This window comes from Podarcis erhardii (genome assembly GCF_964252035.2).
Source record: "Podarcis erhardii genome assembly, chromosome: 8".
Taxonomy (NCBI): Eukaryota; Metazoa; Chordata; class Lepidosauria; order Squamata; family Lacertidae; genus Podarcis; species Podarcis erhardii.
The window spans coordinates 71,929,408-71,950,501 of NC_138499.1; the positions used below are offsets into that span (position 1 = coordinate 71,929,408).

A 21,094-nucleotide genomic window follows, 5' to 3' on the forward strand; every position below is an offset into this window, starting at 1 on the left:
CATCTCGTCCTCTGTCGTCCCCTTCTTCTTGTGCCCCCCATCTTTCCCAACATCAGGGTCTTTTCCAGGGAGTCTTCTCTTCTCATGAGGTGGCCCAAGTATTGGAGCCTCAGTTTCATGATCTGTCCTTCCAGTGAGCACTCAGGGCTGATTTCCTTCAGAATGGATAGGTTTGATCTTCTTGCAGTCCATTGGACTCTCAAGAGTCTTCTCCAGTGCCATAATTCAAAAGCATCAATTCTTTGGCTATCAGCCTTCTTTATGGTTCAGCTTTCACTTCCATACATCACTACTGGGAAAACCATAGCTTTAACTATACGGACCTTTGGCGGCAAGGTGATGTCTCTGCTTTTTAAGATGCTGTCTAGGTTTGTCATTGCTTTTCTCCCAAGAAGCAGGCGTCTTTTAATTTCGTGACTGCTGTTACCATCTGCAGTGATCATGGAACCCACTTGCTATACTTGTTTTGTTTTGTTCTGTCTCCATAGGCAAGACCCTTTTGTTGTCTTGACAACTGCCCCTAGCAACAAAACTACTAAGCAGTGCACTGCACTAAGCTAGAACCCAAACATTGTGACATAGGAGGCAGGTTTCCTTAGCAATGAACAAGAAGATCCTGCTTCCTATGTCATAGTGTTTAGGTTCTGGTTTCTATAGGGACAGAAATGTATAAAGTATGCTCCACAGACCTCCAGGCTCAGATGGAGTTAGCAGGAGCTTGAGGCTGGACATAAGAGATGTATTGCTGGGTTCTCTTTGTCCTTCAGAAATGGAAGGAGACCCTGGTCACACTCAAGTAAGAGGAAGAAGATATAAGGGCCTTGGTTCGGCAGGGCACCAAGTACATTTAAACAAGTTGATGACTGAGGAAGCTAAACTGGCTAAGAGATGATGGGAAAGGTAGGAGACTTGTTAGGGGAGGAAGGGAGAATTGATTGTACAAAGCTGCTGGGGATGAGGGATTAATAAGTGAGCAAGGAATGATGGAACTTATTCGCGACTGGACTTAATTGTCAGGGGTGCTTTTACCTTTACCTTTAATGATAGAGGCAGAAAGAACAGTACTGAATCAAGGGAAGAAGTTGGATATTTTGGCATTTGAAGAACTGGGATGCTGTTAAACCCGAACATGTGTGAATTGATTGCTGAAACTGCAGCAGGGAAGGGTGATTTACTTGTTAATGACGGCAAAGGAAAACTTCCTTCCTTATTTCAGTCAGATGAAGGATTTAAGAAGCATTCAAAGGAAATGCCCAGCCTGTTACTCTGACACCATTTGACACATGTAGGAGGGTTTAAAGTTTCCATGTTTAAATAAGGCAAGTCTTTATGTTTCCTCTTGGGTGCAATTTAGGGAAGTTTAGTTAACTGCCATCCTCCTCCTATAACTGTCAGCTCTCAGCATTCTTTCACTCCCCCTCCCATACCGGGCATCAGTTTCTTGAATTCTCCAGATTCTAGAATGTGAGGAGGATAGGAAAGTCCACTCCAGTGGAAAACTAAGGCTTGTGTCTTGGCAGTCCAGCTCAGCTGTCCATAGAAGGCAGAGTCTACCATCAATGGGAGATTAAATGGATACTTTGTTGTTTAGTCTTTTAGTCATAGAATCATAGAATCATAGAGTTGGAAGAGACCACAAGGGCCATCGAGTCCAACCCCCTGCCAAGCAGGAAACACCATCAGAGCACTCCTGGCATATGGTTGTCAAGCCTCTGCTTAAAGACCTCCAAAGAAGGAGACTCCACCACACTCCTTGGCAGCAAATTCCACTGTCAAACAGCTCTTACTGTCAGGAAGTTCTTCCTAATGTTTAGGTAGAATCTTCTTTCTTGTAGTTTGGATCCATTGCTCTGTGTCCGCTTCTCTGGAGCAGCAGAAAACAACCTTTCTCCCTCCTCTATGTGACATCCTTTTATATATTTGAACATGGCTATCGTATCACCCCTTAACCTCCTCTTCTCCAGGCTAAACATGCCCAGCTCCCTTAGCCGTTCCTCATAAGGCATCGTTTCCACGCCTTTGACCATTTTGGTTGCCCTCCTCTGGACACGTTCCAGTTTGTCAGTGTCCTTCTTGTACTGTGGTGCCCAGAACTGGACACAGTACTCCAGGTGAGGTCTGACCAGATGAAAGCAAAAGAAATTAAAGCGTAGGAGGAAAAAATAAAGCGGGGGGGGGGAATAAAGATGTTTTAAGAAAGCACTGAAATGTGAAAACACAAGAGAGTTGAATGTCACATTCCAAAGCATTTCTATGATAGGGGGCTGATCAGCAAAAAGTATGCAGATGTGCAATTCAGAGGGCAATTTAGGCTGAACAAGAAGACTGGTGCCTGTAGATTAAAAGATGCAACAAGGAACATACAGAGGAGGAGAAGATAGATATGAAAGAATAAGACAATGGGGGCACTTGCAATTAAGGGCATAAAGTTTCAGGTTGATACAAGATGTGTTAGAATTCCTCATATGATCAGCAAAAGGTGCCAAACCAGCAAGATAATTTGGAACGGGGTAAAGAGAGAAAAAGTAGAAACTGGAAAACCAACAAAAATAATCTTAGAATAATCAGTGCAGAAAATAATAGGAGAAGGAACTAAAGAATTGATACTGACCATAGAAAGGAAAAAGCAGACTTTGGGTATGTTGACTGAAAATGAGAAGAATTGGCAAGAGCCAGGCTATAGGGAGAAAATGAAAGAGAAAAATCAAAAAGAATTCCAAGATTTATTGCTTGGAGAACAGAAAGCAGTCACATTGTCGAGAACAAGAGAAAGTGATTTTGCAAAAGGAATGAAAAGCAGTAGGAAAGACTCAAAGCTAGCAGTATTAAGTCTGAAAAAAAATAAAAAGGGCATTCGTCCAATGAGTTTAGAGAAATCAGCAGGTATTTGGGCAAGTTATGAGAGGGAAACATCAGTAGAATAGTACTTCATTGGCTCAGCAGTGGGGTGAAGATCAAATGCACTTATTGTGGGACCAAATGTAAGATGTTTTAATACTGATCACTGAGGAACTCCTGTACAAAGGACAAAGATGAAGAAAGGGATCTACAGAAAGATTTCTTAAAGGAGAGATATGATTGAAACCATGGCAGAACAGTACCTGAAAAAGCAAGGGAATCATGAAAAGAAAGGAGGAGCATCAAAGACCCAAGAACACTTCAGAAAAAGAAGTGTGAGAACCAAATCAGAAAAGACCAATAAGATAACAGAGAGAAGAAAGTATAAAATATTGGTTGAAAAGAATCTGGCCAAGAACTTTAGAAAGAAAATGAAGGAGTGGGATGAGATGCTGGATTAGAGAAGGTCAAAGGATCAGAAGACTTTTAAAAAGGGGTGGAATTGCATAACATAGGCAGACTTAAAAGAAGGATGGGAAAACAGAACAATTGTTGACATGAAATAAAGAAAGAATAATTCATGGGGCAATTCATATATTTTTTAAAGGACAGGGATGAAGCTATCCCACTCAGCAGAAACTTTCAGAAAAGAATTTTCTGATACACTTTCTAAGAATTTAGTTTTTGAGTTCCCACCAATTGTTGAAGTTCACACACACCCAACACACAAATAAAATGGTGAACTTCAGTTGTACTGATGTTTCCGTCCCAAGGAAGGAAGTCATGGGTTGTGCTTCTTTGGTGGAGAAGGTGAAATGCCTCTACAGTACATCTTCAAAATTCTCCTCTGAATTTTTTTAATTCACTTGATGATGAATGGAACTCTATTGTTAGTTTGTGTTTTTGGATAAGGGAAGCAATAGACTAAAGGATGGCGAGTGGAAGGAGCTTCCTTCAACAAAAAGAAATCTATCTTGAAAAATATACAGTGAACAGTTGTGCCTGAAAACAAATAGGTGGTAAAACGGAGAAGGCATATCACTGAATATTCTTTTCAATTCTTGGAAATTCTCCAACAATTCAGGAGGAGCTTGGTGAAATAGGTTTTGTTTGTTTTTTTAAAGTCAGAAAATCATTTTCTGAGGCATTTTGGCTCATTCTAATTCACAAATATTCACTGTACATAACTAATGCCTGTAAAGACCTTTTATTTTTCTATGCATACACAAAACCACTTAAAACAGATTGGTGATCCTGTAACTCCAATTAACTACCTAGATATGTTCAGTATCAGTCTGGTTAAGCTGGCGTTTCCTACCCTTACACTGTCAGCTGATAAAACCTGCATTCATATAAATTAATGTTTTATACCATACTGTATGTTGCCTATGAGCTCTTTACATGAGGCAACTGGGGGGGGGGGAATGGCATAAACAAACAGAAAAATACACAGTGGTCATTTCTATTTCTCAGGATTGGGTGGATACAGAATCCGATTTACTTCCCCAAAACTAAAAGCCATCATTTTCCACCATCTATTTCCATTTAGAAATGTTGCTCAAAGCACTGACATTTATAAAGCATGTCTCATTTCCCCTGCAACAGCAGATGCTTGATGAATTGCCTAATGAATGGCCACATGCATTCTTTAACAACGCTAAATAAATTGCACAGTAACATAACCTTGATAGCTCAAGCATAGTGGCTTAAAAATGATCAGCTGTGTACAGTCTGGAAGCTTTGCAAAATGAGATTCCATGAACATAAGATCATATTTCACAGCTGTTAGAGCATCTACTGAATGGCTTATAGAGTTTCATAATTAAAATAGTGTTAAAAGATGCTAAATAGGAACCAATTCCATATTTGGTAGCTTGCAAAAGTGCTTTCTACGAAGACAGGATTCAGCGGCAGACCTGAAATTTCAGCGGGATCCTGTGCAATGCCAAAATTTGGCAACCCTGCCTCTCATCTTCCATTCTACATCATAGTTGTGGCGCTCCCCTAAATCTGCTTCTGCAAGATTAGAGAAAACAATTGTCTGCAACTGTGAAGTACTCATGAGTTACTTTCTCTATTGCATCCCATAACAAACATTTATCACAAGAAGTTACACCACTGAGAAACATAGCTGACTTGATCTTCTGCACAGCTTCTATAAGACTTTATCCTCTTTTTCATACAACTGACAAACAATTACTTTATGGTGAAGCTTGGCTTGTTGCCTATAGACACTAAATAATATGTGAGTTATAGCTAAATGCATTTTCTGCATCAGTAGGAATCAGTTAATGTCCTCTAAAGCAACATGGACTTCCGGAGGCGGCGCGAAACAGCGATGGCGGTCCTCTTCGTCGTCTGAAGAGGGGCTCCGCAGAAAAGGGTCGTTCGCTGCGGCATAGCGACGACCCGTTTGAAAAAACCACGGGCAGAGGGAGCCCGTGGCCGTGGGACTCGGCGGGCGCCAGGAACTTCCCCAGAAGTGCGGAAGGGACCCCGTAAGGGGCTCCGGAGCGCGAAAGGGGGAGCGGCGCTGTGAGTTCATCGCTCTTTCTGCGGGAGGCGAAGCCGCGCAGCTGCTGCTGATGAGCGTCGACCTTTCTTCCTGTGAACATCAATTCGGCAAGCAACATACCCGTGAGTAAAGTGAACTACAATTTGGACTCTAAATATTCTTTCTCCGGGTTTGAAAACGGGTGACGAGTAAAAGGAAGTCCGTCTCCCGATACTGCTTACAAGATCAAAAGCAAAAGTACAGAGGAGCGCTGAGGCGCTTAGTAGGAACTTTGTAAAGTGGAACTATCGTGCATTTACAGAATTTGCAGTCTTCTTATTTAAAAGACCAAGAGAGACTTTATTTTTGCCTATGGGATTTATATTTGGGATTTTGTTTTAAGAACGCAAGTCGTCGGGCTGTCAGTATGTAACTGAGCTGTCAAACTGCGGACTATAGTAACAAGATTTTAAGCTGCTACATATATTGAAACTTTAAACGTTTGAAATACTGTTGCAATTACCAGTCTGGCTCCTAGTGGCTTTAGCTTAAAAAGTAAAGGACTCTGCGAATCTTCCTTTTTGTCTTGGAATTACAAACTAAAAAAGAGATTACAGAAACTTTAAATGGCGGAAAAACCTTTTCCTTCCCTGAAATTTTAAGATACTCCCCCTAGAGGACTGTGGAGCTATAGAGGCCTGGGAAACATTTTTTGTTTGGAATTTCTGTGGTTTAATTGTGTGTACTCTGGACTTGCTTTCTCATGGAATAAAGGATAACTTGACCTTGAACAAGAGGCAGGTGTGGAATGAGTGGCACAGGGAAAACAAGAGCAGCCAAAGCTAAAGAAAGAGAAAAAGAAAAAGAAAAAGAAAGGAAGCCTGTGCAACTTGTCCAAACAACTTTAGCTCATCATCGCAGATCATCTGTTCCAACCGTCCTGATAGCACAGGAGGTGGAGGCCGAACAGCCTGCTGAAGAGGATATGGCAACAGGAGGATCTGACACAGTTTTGAAACAAATTCTAGAACAACTAGCAATTTTAAATCAAAAAGTGGACAGTCAATCACTAAAAATAGACCAAGCAACAACTACTATTGGTGTACTTTCTGAAAAGGTCTCTCAGAACACACAGGCAATTGAGAATTTACAAGGAGCTACAGCTGAAAATCATAAATTAGCTGTGGAAGCCTATCAAAAAGCGGAGCAAGCAAGTAAAAAAGTTGATGAGATTAAAGGCGAAATCAAGCCTCTGCAAAGACAGGTAGGGGAACAACAGGCCTACCTGTCGATGGTGGAATTGAGAAACAAGGAGAATAACCTCAGGTTGAGAGCTGTCCCAGAATTGGAGGAAGGTAACTTGGAGGGATTTTTGACACTTTTATTCTCCAAATTTTGGGGAATAGAAGAGGATAAAGACTTTAAAATTGTGACTGCATTTAGACTGGGCAGATCGGTGAAGAAAGACAAGTCCAGAGATTGTTTGGTTATTCTGAAATCAAGAGAGGAAAGAGACAAGATACTAGGCCTACATTTCAAAAAATCTCTAGAGATAGAAGGTAAAAAGGCTGAAATTTACAGAGATATACCTAAATTGTTATTGGATCTTAGAGCCTCATACTTAGAACTGGCAAAGTTGTTGAGAAACAACACAATCCCTTATAGGTGGGAGTTCCCGCAAGGACTATCATTTAGCTATAAAGGAAGGAAAACTAGAATCAGAACACCAGAGGACCAGCAGAAGTTTCTTCACGACAACGGGGAAGACCTCCAGAAAGGAGCAGTTGCGTCTTGGCCACCTCTACCACCAGGAACTAAACAGCCTGGAGCTGGACCATCACTGCCACCGCCGGGAACGGGAGATCTAGACACCCCATTGTAAGGCCTATAAATTGACTCAGGATGTCTCTGCAACTTCTTAGTTGGAATATAAATGGCGGAAATTCCCCAGAAAAAAGAAGGAAAGTATTTCATATATTGAAGAAAGAGCAATTGGACATTATTTGCCTGCAAGAAACACATGTGACAAGGCTTCATCGGAAAGTGCTAATCAATAAAAGGCTAGGCCAAGAATTTATTTCTTCGGACAGAGTTAAGAAAAGAGGAGTAGTGATCTACGCAAAGGAGAGCCTGTCACCGAAATTTCTATTTAAAGATGAACAAGGCAGAATTTTGGCTATTGAAATTTACACACATGGTGAAAAATTTTTGATTTTAGGAATTTATGCGCCAAATGATGGAAAATCGGAATTTTTTAAGAAGCTGCATGAGACTTTATTGGACTATCTGGATTATAACAACATTATTATGTTGGGAGATATGAATGGGGTTGTCTCTGTAAATATGGATAAGTCGCAGAGTGTAAATATAACAAAAGAAGGCAGACTACCTAAAACTTTTTTTGAAATGACAGACAATATGGATTTGATTGATATATGGAGAGTCAAGAACCCCCTAGGAAAAGAAGGAACTTTCTTTTCTGAAGCTCATTTGTCATGGACACGAATCGACCAAATATGGATAACTAAAGGACTGGCACCTAAAACTAGAAAAGTGGAAATCTGCCCAAAAACTTGCTCCGACCATAATGCTTTGAAAATGGAATTGAGACTAAATATAACCGGATCCTTCAGATGGAAAATGAATGACACTTTATTCAGAGATCAGGAGATTGTGAAGAAGGCCCAAAAAACTTTGAAAGATTACTTTGAGATAAATCTGAACACTACGGTGGGAAAAAGAACAATCTGGGACGCAAGTAAAGCGGTGATGAGAGGGTTTCTAATACAACAAAACACTGTAAAGAAAAGACTCTGGAATGAAAAGAAGCAGAAGATAATGGAGAGAATAAGTGAGGGTGAAAGGAAATTAAGATCTAGGCCCAAGTCTAAGGAAGTGTTGAGAGAAGTGAAATTTTTCCAGGCCCAATATATGAAACTGATAAACCAAGAAGTGGAGTGGAAAATTAAACAAATGAGACAAAGATCTTTCGATTCAGCAAATAAATGTGGGAAACTGCTAGCATGGCAGTTGAAAAAAAGACAAAAATTAAATACAGTTACAAATCTAGAGATTGAAGGAAGAATGGTTCAGAAGCCTGAAGAAATTAGGAAATGTTTCCAGAGATATTTCAAAGATCTCTATGCACAAGGGCCGCAGAAAGAATCTGAGATAGATCAATTTATTAAAACTAACGGATTACAAAAAATTCCTCAGGAAATGAGAACAACCCTGAATGTTAAAGTTACACAGCAGGAAATCGAGAGTGCCATACAGAACCTCCAATTAGGCAAATCTCCAGGCCCTGATGGACTTACCTCCAAATATTATAAGGTTTTGAAGGACTATTTGATACAACCCTTGATGGAGGTATGTAACCAGATTATGGAGGGTAAGAAGGCACCAGAAACGTGGAAAGAAGCTTTCATCACATTGATTCCTAAAACAGAAACTGAAAAGACTCAACTTAAGAACTACCGTCCCATCTCACTTCTAAACGTGGATTACAAAATTTTTGCAGACATTTTGGCAAATAGATTTAAAAAGGTATTGAATGAAGTGATTCACAAGGACCAAGCAGGCTTTCTCCCGGGTAGGCATTTGTTTGACAACACGAGAAACATTATTGACATCTTGGAACTCTTACAAACAAATATTAACACTAGAGCGGTGTTAATTTTTATTGATGCGGAGAAAGCCTTTGACAACATTTCTTGGATGTTCATGAAGAAAAATTTGGAAGGGATGGGAGTGGGACGGGGGTTTGAAAATGGTATAGAAGCAATATATTCAGACCAAAAAGCTAAATTGATAGTAAACAATGTGGTGACGGAGGAATTCAATATTGAAAAAGGGACACGGCAAGGGTGCCCTCTATCCCCATTACTGTTTATCTCGGTCCTGGAGGTGCTTTTGAATATGATTAGAAGGGACCGGTTAGTTCGGGGCATTGAGGTCGGAGTGAAACAATATAAACTGAAAGCATTTGCAGATGACTTGGTACTAACATTACAGGAGCCAGTTTCTAGCACAAAAAGAGTTTTGGATTTAATATCTGATTATGGTCGGGTGGCGGGATTTAAGTTGAACAAGCAAAAGACTAAGGTTTTAGCTAAGAACCTAACGTCTACAGAAACAGATGAGTTTTTGAAAGAGACAGGATTAAACGTGGTTAAAAAGGTAAAATATTTAGGGGTGTTCTTGACTTCTAAAAACTTGAACTTGTTTAAGGACAACTATGAGAAATGTTGGTCAGAAATCAAAAGGGATTTGGAAACTTGGACAAGACTAAAACTTTCCTTGTTAGGCCGAATAGCAGCTATAAAGATGAATGTTCTGCCGAAAATGTTATTTTTGTTTCAGACCCTGCAGATTGTGGACAAAGTGGTATGCTTCGAAAAGTGGCAGAGGGATATTTCTAAGTTTGTTTGGCAGGGCAAAAAGCCCCGAATTAAGTTTAAAATACTAACAGATGCGAAAGAAAGGGGGGGATTTGCCCTGCCAGACTTGAGGTTATATTATGAATCTGCAGCCTTCTGCTGGTTGAAAGATTGGTTTTTGTTAGAGAACACTGATGTCCTAGATCTGGAAGGGTTTGATAACGCTTTTGGGTGGCATGCGTATTTGTGGTATGACAAGGTTAAAGTTCATAAAATGTTCAAAAACCATATTGTTAGAAGAGCAATCTTTATGGTCTGGACAAAATATAAAGACTTATTGGAGAGTAAAACACCAAGGTGGCTTTCACCGGCAGAGGCCAAGGCACGCAAGAGACTTAACATGGAGGCCTACTGGCCAAAATATTGGGAATTAATAGAAAAAGATGGTGACAATTGGAAGCTGCAGAGTTTTGAAAATGTAAAAAGTAAGGTGCGAGACTGGTTGCATTATGCCCAAATTCGGGAAATTTTCAAAACAGACAAAAAGGTTGGGTTCCAGGTGGAAAAATCGAAATTAGAGACAGAATTGTTAGAACCTAAAGACAAATTACTTTCAAGAATGTATAACTTGCTGCTTAAATGGAATACACAGGATGAGACAGTCAAATCCGCCATGATAAAGTGGGCACAGGATATTGGACATAACATTATGTTTGAGGACTGGGAAAGGTTATGGACCACCGGATTGAAATTCACGGCATGTAGTGCCCTGAAAGAAAATATTATGAAAATGATATACCGGTGGTACATGACCCCAGTCAAGCTTGCTAAGATATATCACCTGTCTGATAATAAATGCTGGAAGTGTAAAGAGGCGGAAGGGACGTTCTTTCATCTCTGGTGGACATGTCCGAAAGTGAAGGCCTTTTGGGAAATGATCTATAATGAGTTAAAAAAGGTATTTAGATATACCTTGCCTAAGAAACCGGAGGCCTTCCTTCTGGGCATTGTAGACCAGAATGTGTTAAAGAAGGATAGAACTTTTTTTATGTATGCTACAACAGCAGCAAGAATTCTCATCGCAAAGTGTTGGAAGACACAAGATTTACCCACACTGGAGGAATGGCAGACGCAGTTGATGGACTATATGGAACTGGCGGAAATGACTGGCAGAATCCGAGACTTGGGAGAAGAAAAAATGGAAGAGGACTGGAAAAAATTTAAGGACTATTTACAAAAATATTATAAGCTGTATGAATGTTAAGAAAATGCACTTTTTAGGAAATATTAGCCCCAGCAATGGTAATTAGGTGAAATTAAAATTAAGGTACAAGAAAAGAGAGGTGAAATTAAGAAAAATCTTTATTGCATTACGTTTTAATCACAATATATAAGATTATGGTTACAATAACTTTGATTTTGGTAACATGAAATTGAAAGATACAATAATGAATTGAAAGATACAATAAGTAATGAAATAAGATAATAAATAATTGAAGATTTTGTATTATGAACATTGGGTTATAAATATATTGAAAAGGGTAATATGACAAAATGAAAGATACAATAAGTGATGAAATAAGATAACAAAATGCTGAAATTGGTATTATAAATAATGCAGATTCGGGAAGATGTGGGGAAGTCCAAAAGATTCTGTAAAAGAAATATGATTTATGAAACTTTTGTATTTTATTTTTTTTGTTTTTTTTTTCTATTCTGTAAAATTAATAAAAATATTTAAAAAAAAAAAAATAAAGCAACATGGACCTTTTAGCTTCCAAATAGCCACAATTGCTTTAAGATTGTAGTATGATGCACACATGCTTGAGAACATGCTCTGTTGAACCTAATGGGACTTATTTCTGAGTAAATATGAATAGTATTGGATTGGAAGATACTAACTGCATGATCCTACTCAGAAATAAGCCACCTGCCTTTGTGGGAGTTATTCGCAGGTAAGGATGTATAGGCTTACAGATTAATATTGGTTTATAATCAGCTTCAACTTTCATAGGGAAAACACACCCTGAAATCGGACTACAAAATTATGCAGCTCATTACTCACGTATAGTGATCCATCAGTGGCTATGTAGATTTCCTGGTTTTGCTGCTCAAATAAGAAAGCAAAAATGGGCATTGTTGAAAAATTGACCATGGCAGAGTGCCTAGAGTCAAAAACAAAGGCTCTGGTGCCTTTGATATTTGTTTACATCAGGAAACTTCAGAAGCTGCTTCTTTCATGGCAAATCGTATCTGCTTAAATTCCTTCTTCTTTACAAAGGTGTGTCATCCCTGTCCTCTTCAGCATCTAGCATCTCGTAATTTGAGCCCATGCATAGTCTAAGGTAGGGTTAGTCAATAGGTGCCCTCAAGAAGTTGTGAATGACAGCTGCTGCAACCCATTCCAATGCTGGTTGGAGCTGATGGGAGTTGAAGTCCACAACATCTACAAGGCACCACATTGGCTACCTTCTGATCTAAGGACATTGCAACACTGTAGATCAAAAGTTGTTTAATAGCCAGTCCCCGCTACTCAGGGAAATCTGGCTCTCTGTGGGATTATTTGGACTTTGTGGGCCACAAGCCCTGGGATAGCTAAATGACAACTAAATGTTGGAAACAGTGGTCAGTTCATGATAGGGCTGGACACTTCTGTCATATTCAATTTCTCTCTCCCCCCCCCCCAATGTTCAGCTCAAGTCTCCACATCTCTGCACCAGTTTGTTTTATTTGTTTTTAAATAAAAAGTGTCACCAGCATTTTAGTGAAAATTTCTCCCGATGTACGTATTTTGTATGCAATTTTGCCTCATGTATGCTTTTTTGAAAGCCATTTCCCTAATAAAATGGATTTTATGTTATTCCCCCTAATATATGCATTTTTGTACACATTGCAAAAATCTGCAGCCGAAATTGTGTGTGTTTCAGTTTGCATATTGTTTTGGGAAGTGTGAATTGGGTTGTTGTTGTTTGTTATTTAGTCGTTTAGTCGTGTCTGACTTTTCGTGACCTCATGGACCAGAGCACGCCAGGCACTTCTGTCTTCCACTGCCTCCCACAGTTTGGTCAAACTCATGCTGGTAGCTTCGAGAACACTATCCAACAATCTCATCCTCTGTTGTCCCCTTCTCCTTGTGCCCTCCATCTTTCCCAACATCAGGGTCTTTTCCAGGGAGACTTCTCTTCTCATGAGGTGGCCAAAGTATTGGAGCCTCAGCTTCAGGATCTATCCTTCCAGTGAGCACTCAGGGCTGATTTCTTTTAGAATGGATAAATTTGATTTTCTTGCAGTCCATGGGACTCTCAAGAGTCTCCTCCAGCACCATAATTCAAAAGCACCAATTCTTTGTCGATCAGCCTTCTTTGTGGTCCAGCTCTTACTTCTATACATCACTACTGGGAAAACCATAGCTTTAACTATATGGACCTTTGTCAGTAAGGTGATGTCTCTGCTTTCTAAGATGCTGTCTAAGTTTGTCATCACTTTTCTCCCAAGAAGCAGGTGTCTTTTAATTTTGCGACTGCTGTCACCATCTGCAGTGATGATGGAGCCCAAGAAAGTAAAATCTCTCACTGCCTCCATTTCTTCCCCTTCTATTTGCCAGGAGGTGAATTGGGTAGGTTCGCATTAAAATCCAAACCAAACAAACTTTCATCCCATGATGGTTAGCGTGTGTGAATACGTTATTACAAAGCAATCATCACCATCCATTGTCTTTTGTATCCACTCAAAACACAATGCTTTTCAACAGAGTTGATTATTACAATTATTCCTATTCAGCTGTGAATCGTCCTGTGTTTAAAGATCAAATGATAAGATGATTTCTGCTAGGAACTGGGTTTGATCTAGCAGCTGAACCTGCCTTGCTTAAACCCATTGTTTAGAAAAACGTATTGAAAAATAAATGAACACAATGCTTTAGCTGAACTATATCTGGCCACTGTGGAATAGATAATTTTCAAAATTAGCAAAGTGGCAGATCAGCCATCATATACAACAGGGATGACAAATGCACATTAGAAAGTTCGACTTAAAGTATCCTGTAGCATAATTAATGCAGGATGTGTTTGGTGAAGAGTATTTTTAAAAGAGAATTATGTGAATGGTGTCCTTCAACTTAAGCTATTGTATCAGTGACCTTGCTTTTAACATTTGCTGCAGAAAGCCATTAACATGAATTAATGGAAGTTCCAATGTCATTCAAAAACACTCTTCACCCCATTCCCAGAAAAGAAAGTACAGGAAGTCTTTAGGGGTGACTATGGGGTAACATTAAAAAAGAAAGAAATGTAAGATTTACTTCATTAATTCTTTTTCTACTTTTTTTTTTTTTTTTTGCTCCTGAACTGGCATCACTGGGCTCTTGAACTTGTATTTGATCATAGAAGAAGGTCCGATAAGTATTCATATATACAGGAGCTAAGATAATGGAGTGCTAAATGTTGCAGGACTCTAAAACACAGAAACCAATTTAACTGTTTTAGAATCAAGGCTTTCCCATGTGCTGTTGTTTTTTTCTTTCCTATGCTGAAAACAAATTTTGGACAGTTTCCCACACTATCTCATTGATCTGTAAGGTAGGGATATTCCTGGGGAGTTATAGAAATGTTACTGCAGCAGTATTATGTACAAGCAATCTTTTAAAAAATAAAATACACTTTCATTACCAGAACTGCAGTGGAGAAGAGGGCAGGCTTTTGACCATATAATTCTAAATTCAACTAAAAACCCCTGTGATTTGGCAAAGTAATTTTAGGCCCTTTGTTTAATAGTTTTATGGGATTTAAACAAGAACGAGGGTAACACTGTATACAACAGTGTTGTTTTACATAGAATGTAACTGATCTGTAGAAAAGTATGAGCTGAAAGAAGAGACAATGCATTAACTTTTCTAACACAAGAAAATCGTTAATATTTTTTTTCAAGAAAACAACAATAAATGGCAATATTTTAGGGGAAGTTTAGAATGCCAACTAGGAGTTAAGCAACAGAGTTACTAAGCAGTGAGCTGAAGAGAGGACAACAACATGTAAACTAAGGAAGAAGCAGGATCAGAAAATGCTGCTCTCTGTTTTGAAGGCAAAGCTGTGCCTATGGGAGAAGCCAGAACCTCTTGGAATTTAATGCTGGAGTTCCCTCCATTGGATTCAGGTTGTACATATCTGTAAATAAGCCACATATCATAAAGACACCACAGACTCTGCTGTACCTCATTGTCCAAAAGGGAATACAGTCCTTGGTAAACATGTCTTGTACCCCTGGAATCTCATGCCACATGGAGATTGAGGTGGCATGTAGCAATGTAAATAGTTTCTCGTGGAATGGCCTGGGACTCCTACTTTGACTAGTAGGGCAATCTTTATGAACTGTGGGTGGAAGTACTTCCTTTTCCCCAAGCTGAAAACTGCCACATTGAAACAGCCCATCAGAATGTTGCCATTTGGGCATGGGCATAACATAACAGAACGTTGAAGTTTTTTCTCCATTGACAGTACATAGGAAGCTACCTTATATGCATACTATCCCTTGCTTTTTCCTGTAGGACTAATTGCGGTCGTTTACAGTCATCAACAGGTTTCCCATACCCACTGAGTCAATCACCCATCTCCTACTACCCTTCTGAGAAAAACCCCACCCCACCCTCCCACTATATACAAGGGTCTGTATCAGTGTATTTGAAGAAGTGTGCATGCACAAGAAAGTTTATACCAAGAACAAACTTAGTTGATCTCTAAGGTGCTACTGGACATTTTTTTTATTTTTATTTTTAAATTTACTCCCAAATTATCCTCAATTGACTGCACGGCTGGCATCTGCTACCATGGGATTGGCAGTTCGCCATGGCGGCTGCGCCGGAAGTCGAACCTGGAATCTTCTTTATGCTCTGCATGTGCTCTCCTCTGCCTTCCATGCAAAACATATATTGGATGGTTTAAGCCAGCCTTCTCCAAATGGATGACCTCCTAATGTTTGGGACTACAACTCCTATGAGTCCTAGCCATCATGGTGAATGGTCAGGGAAAGTAGGAGTTGTGGTTCAAGGCATTTGGAAGGTACCAGATGAGGGAAGGCTGGTCTATTTAAGAAAAGATGCAAATTTATGTATTAAACGTGAATAGTACTTTTTGAGCACCCTCAATCTGACCTTCACGGCTACATGCAGTGCCAATGCCACATCACAGTTTGTATATTCCTTGGTATGCTAGGTATAAAGCTCTTGTTTGCTGCTGCAGCAAATTTTCATAGTGTAGGGGAACTTTGCATCTTAAGCCTAGCAAATGTCTATATATTTTGAGTCCATTATATGAATGGAGGATCCCCATAGAAAAAGAAATTACTTATCAAGGATATGATGCATGAAGAATGAGATTTGCCGATTAGTAAAATGTAAGCATTAAAACAGCACAAGAGAAGCCAGTGTGATTAAGCCAAACTGTAAAGAGACTAAGAAAAAAAGATCATTAGTGGCATGAAGAATTTAGTAAATAGGATGATGGGACAGATTTTGTGAAGGAGCTGAAGCCAGCAAAATAGAATAATTAGAAACACTACTACAAATGAGTGTTAAAATGGTAAGCATCTTAGCAATAATTGCTTCAAGAGGATGCTGAATATGGGTTGTGTGCATAGAGTGCTTTCCTTTTAGAACTGAGGAGATAAATTAGAACTCAAAGAACACTTGGTGTACATTTCTCCCCCTGTCACTTGGGTCTTATGGAGTGCTTCAGTCCTTATGATCTGCATTTTGTAGATTTTATGCTCCAAAGCAATGCATTCTGATTATTCTTGAGATGTCTACATTAATTCTACTGCTGACAATATGCAAAATAAAGCTTAGGAAATGACAATACAAATGTGCAACAGTGTTGCATATTCTTTCCTCATCAAATCTGCTTCAGGTTTTGGTGCCCTGAAGCAGAAGAGTGTTCTCTGCCTGCCTGCTTCTGTAAATATCTGGACCTTTCAGAAAATCAGGTTTGCTATTTATTCCAGTTTAATGCTAAAGAGGCAGGAGAAAACCCTTTAGGCCCATGCTTTCTAGGCATGAGACAAACAGAAGTATGGACAATCCCTGTCAGACCATTGATCTGTTGAAGTAAGAGTAGGGAAATCAAAACTAAGAAGCTCAAATCATGTATAAAAACCCCCAACACCCTTTTTTGGAAATTAATGCCCCGGCTTTAACATTCAAAAGCTTTACTTGCATAATATTTACAGTCCCATGCTTCTCTCAGCATGGACTTACAGTCTCTTCCAAACAAATGTATTTTCCTCCCTTTCCAGAGCTCAGCACTTTCAGCCTTCTGTATCTCAGGCCATGCCTTGGAGCTCCTATGAGAGATTTCCACCTTTACCTTCTCCTGCAGCTTTGCTCTCTTTCTTTCAAGCAGAGAAGAAGCCCTCCAACACTCTATTCAACATTAGCAGTGTTCACAGTGGATTCCAAAATAGAGTCACATTGCTTCACATAAAATGGAGTCTCTCCTTAACTAGATAGGTGAAGGTAAAGATAAAGGACCCCTGGATGGTTAAGCCCAGTCAAAGGCAACTATGGGGTTGTGGCACTCATCTCACTTTCAGGCCAAGGGAGCAGGCATTTGTCCACAGACAGCTTTCTGGTTCATGTGGCCAGCATGACTAAACTGCTTCTAAACTGCATTGGAACACCATGACAGAAGCCAGAGCACATGAAAACGCCGTTTACCTTCCTCCTGCAGCAGTACCTATTTATCTGCTTTTGAACTGCTAGGTTGGCAGAAGCTGTGACAGAGCAATGGGATCTCACCCCATTGCGTGGATTCGAACTGCCAACCTTCTGATCTGTAAGCGCAGGAGGCTCAGTGGTTTAGATCACAGTGCCACCCGCGTCCCTCTTAAAAATAAAGCACTAATGTGTCTTTATAAGTACACTTCTCATTTATGGTAGCTTCATGTGCCTGTCTTACATTCAGAGGTTAGTCTTTGGCATAAGACTCCCCGTTTCCCTAACATCCTATATGTTGGCTTTAATTAATGTTGTTATTTGTTCCTGCTCTTTTGCTGTTCAGGTCCCTCACCCAAGCCCTGAACTTATGACCCTGCATTACAATGACCATCTTGAAGAAATCAGCTCTGATTCAAGATGCTCTGCTGTTAACTGTGTGGGCTACTCCCTGCAAATAAGGACATGACCTCTCCATGTTGGTGTTAGAGTTTGATCTCTGTGGTAGGATGGAGGTAGAGGGTGTATGTGTGATTGCTGGAGAAAAACATGTTCCAAAGTGTCTAGGCCAGAAAAAAACCTCAGCGAGGAATAAAACAAGCTTCAGGGAGCTGAATTTTCTTTTAAAGTAAAAACACAAAGAACATGAGATTGTCTATTAGAGGAAACAGTCCCTTGGGGACCAGGTCTTTTAATGAACTCCAATATCACTCAGTGTGGTTCATGTCAACTGAAAAAAGTAAGCTTTATTGATTTTCTTGAGAGCAAATGTCCTTTTGTATCTTAGCAGACTGCTTGTCTCCATTGGAGACAGTAAAATGCCTTTTATGAATATATAGAGAATTTATTTGCTTTGGCTGTAGCCCAATCCTGCAAGATCGTTTGGTAGTCCCATAACTATGGCTTTCCTATGGACCTTCCCTCCTGTAATGTTGGGGAAACAGTTTTACACACATGGTTAGGCCTTGGTTGCAACCTAAGCCCTTAGTGTCCCCAACGCAGGGCAGACTCAAAAGTCATTGGAACCTCAAGATAAAAGTGTCAGTATTTTCATTCTCCCATTGCTGATGCAACATGATATACATGTTTACATTTCTGTACTGTTGTCTGGGAACGGAAGTGAACTTCTGTAACTTCCGTTCTTTCTTCTCTTGGTCTCCACTCTCGGACAGAGAAGATGTGTGTGAGACACTCAGCTCACACTACCCATGTTTGGTTGTTTTAATTCACTGTAAATAATAAAGAAATTCAGAATGCCCCATATCTGAACAGTCTGCTACCTGCTGCTACTCTGCTGTAGCCCAGAGGGAGGTTATTATACCTCCCCCTGCACATGGGGGGCTGCCAGTAGAAATTGGCACTGCCTTTAGTTGTCATAGTTGTATTGCCCTTTGCAACATCATGGGGCTAGCTTTGAACCAATTTGTAGATAATTAAGCTACAATACTAAACAAAACTGTTGGTCTCAGAGCATGGTCTGAAGACACCAATGGTGTAACCTTGCTGAAGCTAGCAGGTCTTCATCTGGTCCCTGCCTGTATGGTAGACTCCTAGGGAAATACATGTATGCTACCATGAATTCTATGATTGAAGAATGACAAATTATGAATGAACTAAATAAATAGGAGTAAATCTCACCATACTCAGTGTAGGATCTTATTGGAAGTGAGACAGTCCAAGGTGGGTGCATTCCCTGCTCCCTCTACACAAGTATTCTGATCCCCAAGTTTTATTTCCTATTGTGCTCCCCATTTATTTCTACCAACTCTCATTACACACCCCATGAATCTGCTATGGTCATTTTGAGAACAATTGTCCAGCCTCACTGGTCTATTGATATAGGTACTTATCTTTTACTATGAAATACTATTGGCAAATGCTTCCATTATGCGTTTTGAAGCCTGTCTCTCTTAAGTTGTAATAATGTGAGGTGAATGAACTCCGCAAACAATATCTTCTTGTGCAATCAGAATCAGGCAGTCTTCCTTTATACCTCATTAAAAGATTAATCAAGGACTCAGAGTGTAACCTAGTGTGTCAGTTCCACAGATACACTCCTCCCCACCTTTAACAATTGAATAATAAAGCACAAAAACCAAGGCTTACAGTGGAAGCTCTGAGTGACCTTCTACTTAAAAGAGTGGCATTGGAGGCTCCAAGAATTTAATTGCCATGGTGATTTTAAAATGGCTTCAATTTGAATTGCCTGATGACATATTGTACTCTGTGATCATTTTAAAGTTTAATCAGAACAGATTGTTTCCTGTTAAGTGCAAGATAGCATTATTTTTCTTTTTTAAAAAAACAACAGCAACCCCATAATACTCCTGGAAGGAGCATCTTGCTTATTATTTATGTATTTTGCATGCTCCTTTTTCTAAATTCAAGCCGATTATTCATGAGCATAAATAAAAACAGACAAAATATACAAACATAGTGCAATATATAAACATTCCACAGCTTACTAATAAAATTCAATCCAATATGGGGAAATCCTATGGCAAGATTTGAAAGGATGAGAGCTTAAGATACAGTAGATCTAGAGCTCAGATGGCTGATTCTCAGCTTGCCAAAGATACACAGACATAACTTAGGGTTGCCATATTTCAAATAGCAATTGTTTACAAAAAGTTCACCTTTGAAATCCCAGTAATGTCTGGGAAAATGGCAGCCCTAGCATAACTTGCTCATCCTGTCTTAACTGGAGCTCCGCTGGCCAAAGCCAATGTAAGTATGAAAAAATGGCATTCCAGGACCATGCATGGCTGGACCAGAGAAGGTGAACTTAGGCTGAATCCTGAGCCTGTTCAGCTCAGTCATGTGTCAGAGCAACCCAGCATAGAAGACTGTTTTAAAGGCTAGTTTTCCCTCTATCAGGATTAGGCAGAAAAACAGAAGCCCTTACTGCTGAGCAAAGTTTGGATCTGGTACGAACAGATTGCTTGTACTGCCCTAAATCTACCACTGTGAGGAACCTTGTGGGCCCCTTGGACGTTAACATATGAGAGTGCTGGAGGTGAAATAGTTAAACAGGTTACCCAATCAGGACCCAGGGGGGTGGAGTCAGAGGGACTCTAAAACCAGCTCTGGGAGGGGCCGAGGGAGGAGTTCGTTGAGGAGTTTGTTGGGAGTTGGGTGGTTGGTTGGAGTGGGTGTGAATTGAGATAGAGTATGTGGGTAGGTTGAGTTAGTGTAGCGAAATAAGCCGAGTCAGGAACAGTTAGGAGCTAGGAAGACAAGTAAATATCTGAGAGGTGGTTTAGTGAGGGAGAGCAGGTAATGGAAGTTATAGATCTGGATAGGCACCCTATGATTGTAATTGACCGATACCGTTTATGAAACCACACGCTTGTTAAACTGCAATAAATAAACAGAAGTTTATGTTCCAATTTAACCCTGACTGGACTCAGTATTGTACCAGGTAGGGCCTGGGTGGTGGCAGCGAGAAATCAAGTGGTGGCACAGGGATCAATAGACGGTGAAATGTCCAGGGACCCTGTCAGATCACCACAGGCCCAGGAATGGGGGAAGAGTTTCTCAAAATCAGACTCCAAAGCTTATTTGCCTGATTTGTTCTGGGCAACTCATGAAGCAGATTATGGATTCACTTCCGAGAGTTGTGTGCTGCCTCCATTTCTCAAGAGTGGAGCATCTCCACCTCCATCATCCAGCCCGGACACT

General features: G+C 40.0%; 1 long non-coding RNA gene across 4 annotated transcripts; it reads left to right on the plus strand.

Moving 5' to 3' along the window:
- The first annotated feature begins 296 nt into the window (after positions 1-296).
- Positions 297-20,803, plus strand: LOC309348109. Of its 4 annotated transcripts, none has more exons than XR_014159157.1 (3): positions 297-900; positions 14,097-14,862; positions 17,760-20,803. It is a non-coding gene; the product is annotated as an uncharacterized lncRNA (long non-coding RNA). The 4 variants fall into 4 exon arrangements; XR_014159158.1 differs by having other exon boundaries at positions 14,097-14,288; positions 14,638-20,803; XR_014159156.1 differs by having other exon boundaries at positions 14,097-20,803.
- The last annotated feature ends 291 nt before the right edge of the window (positions 20,804-21,094 follow it).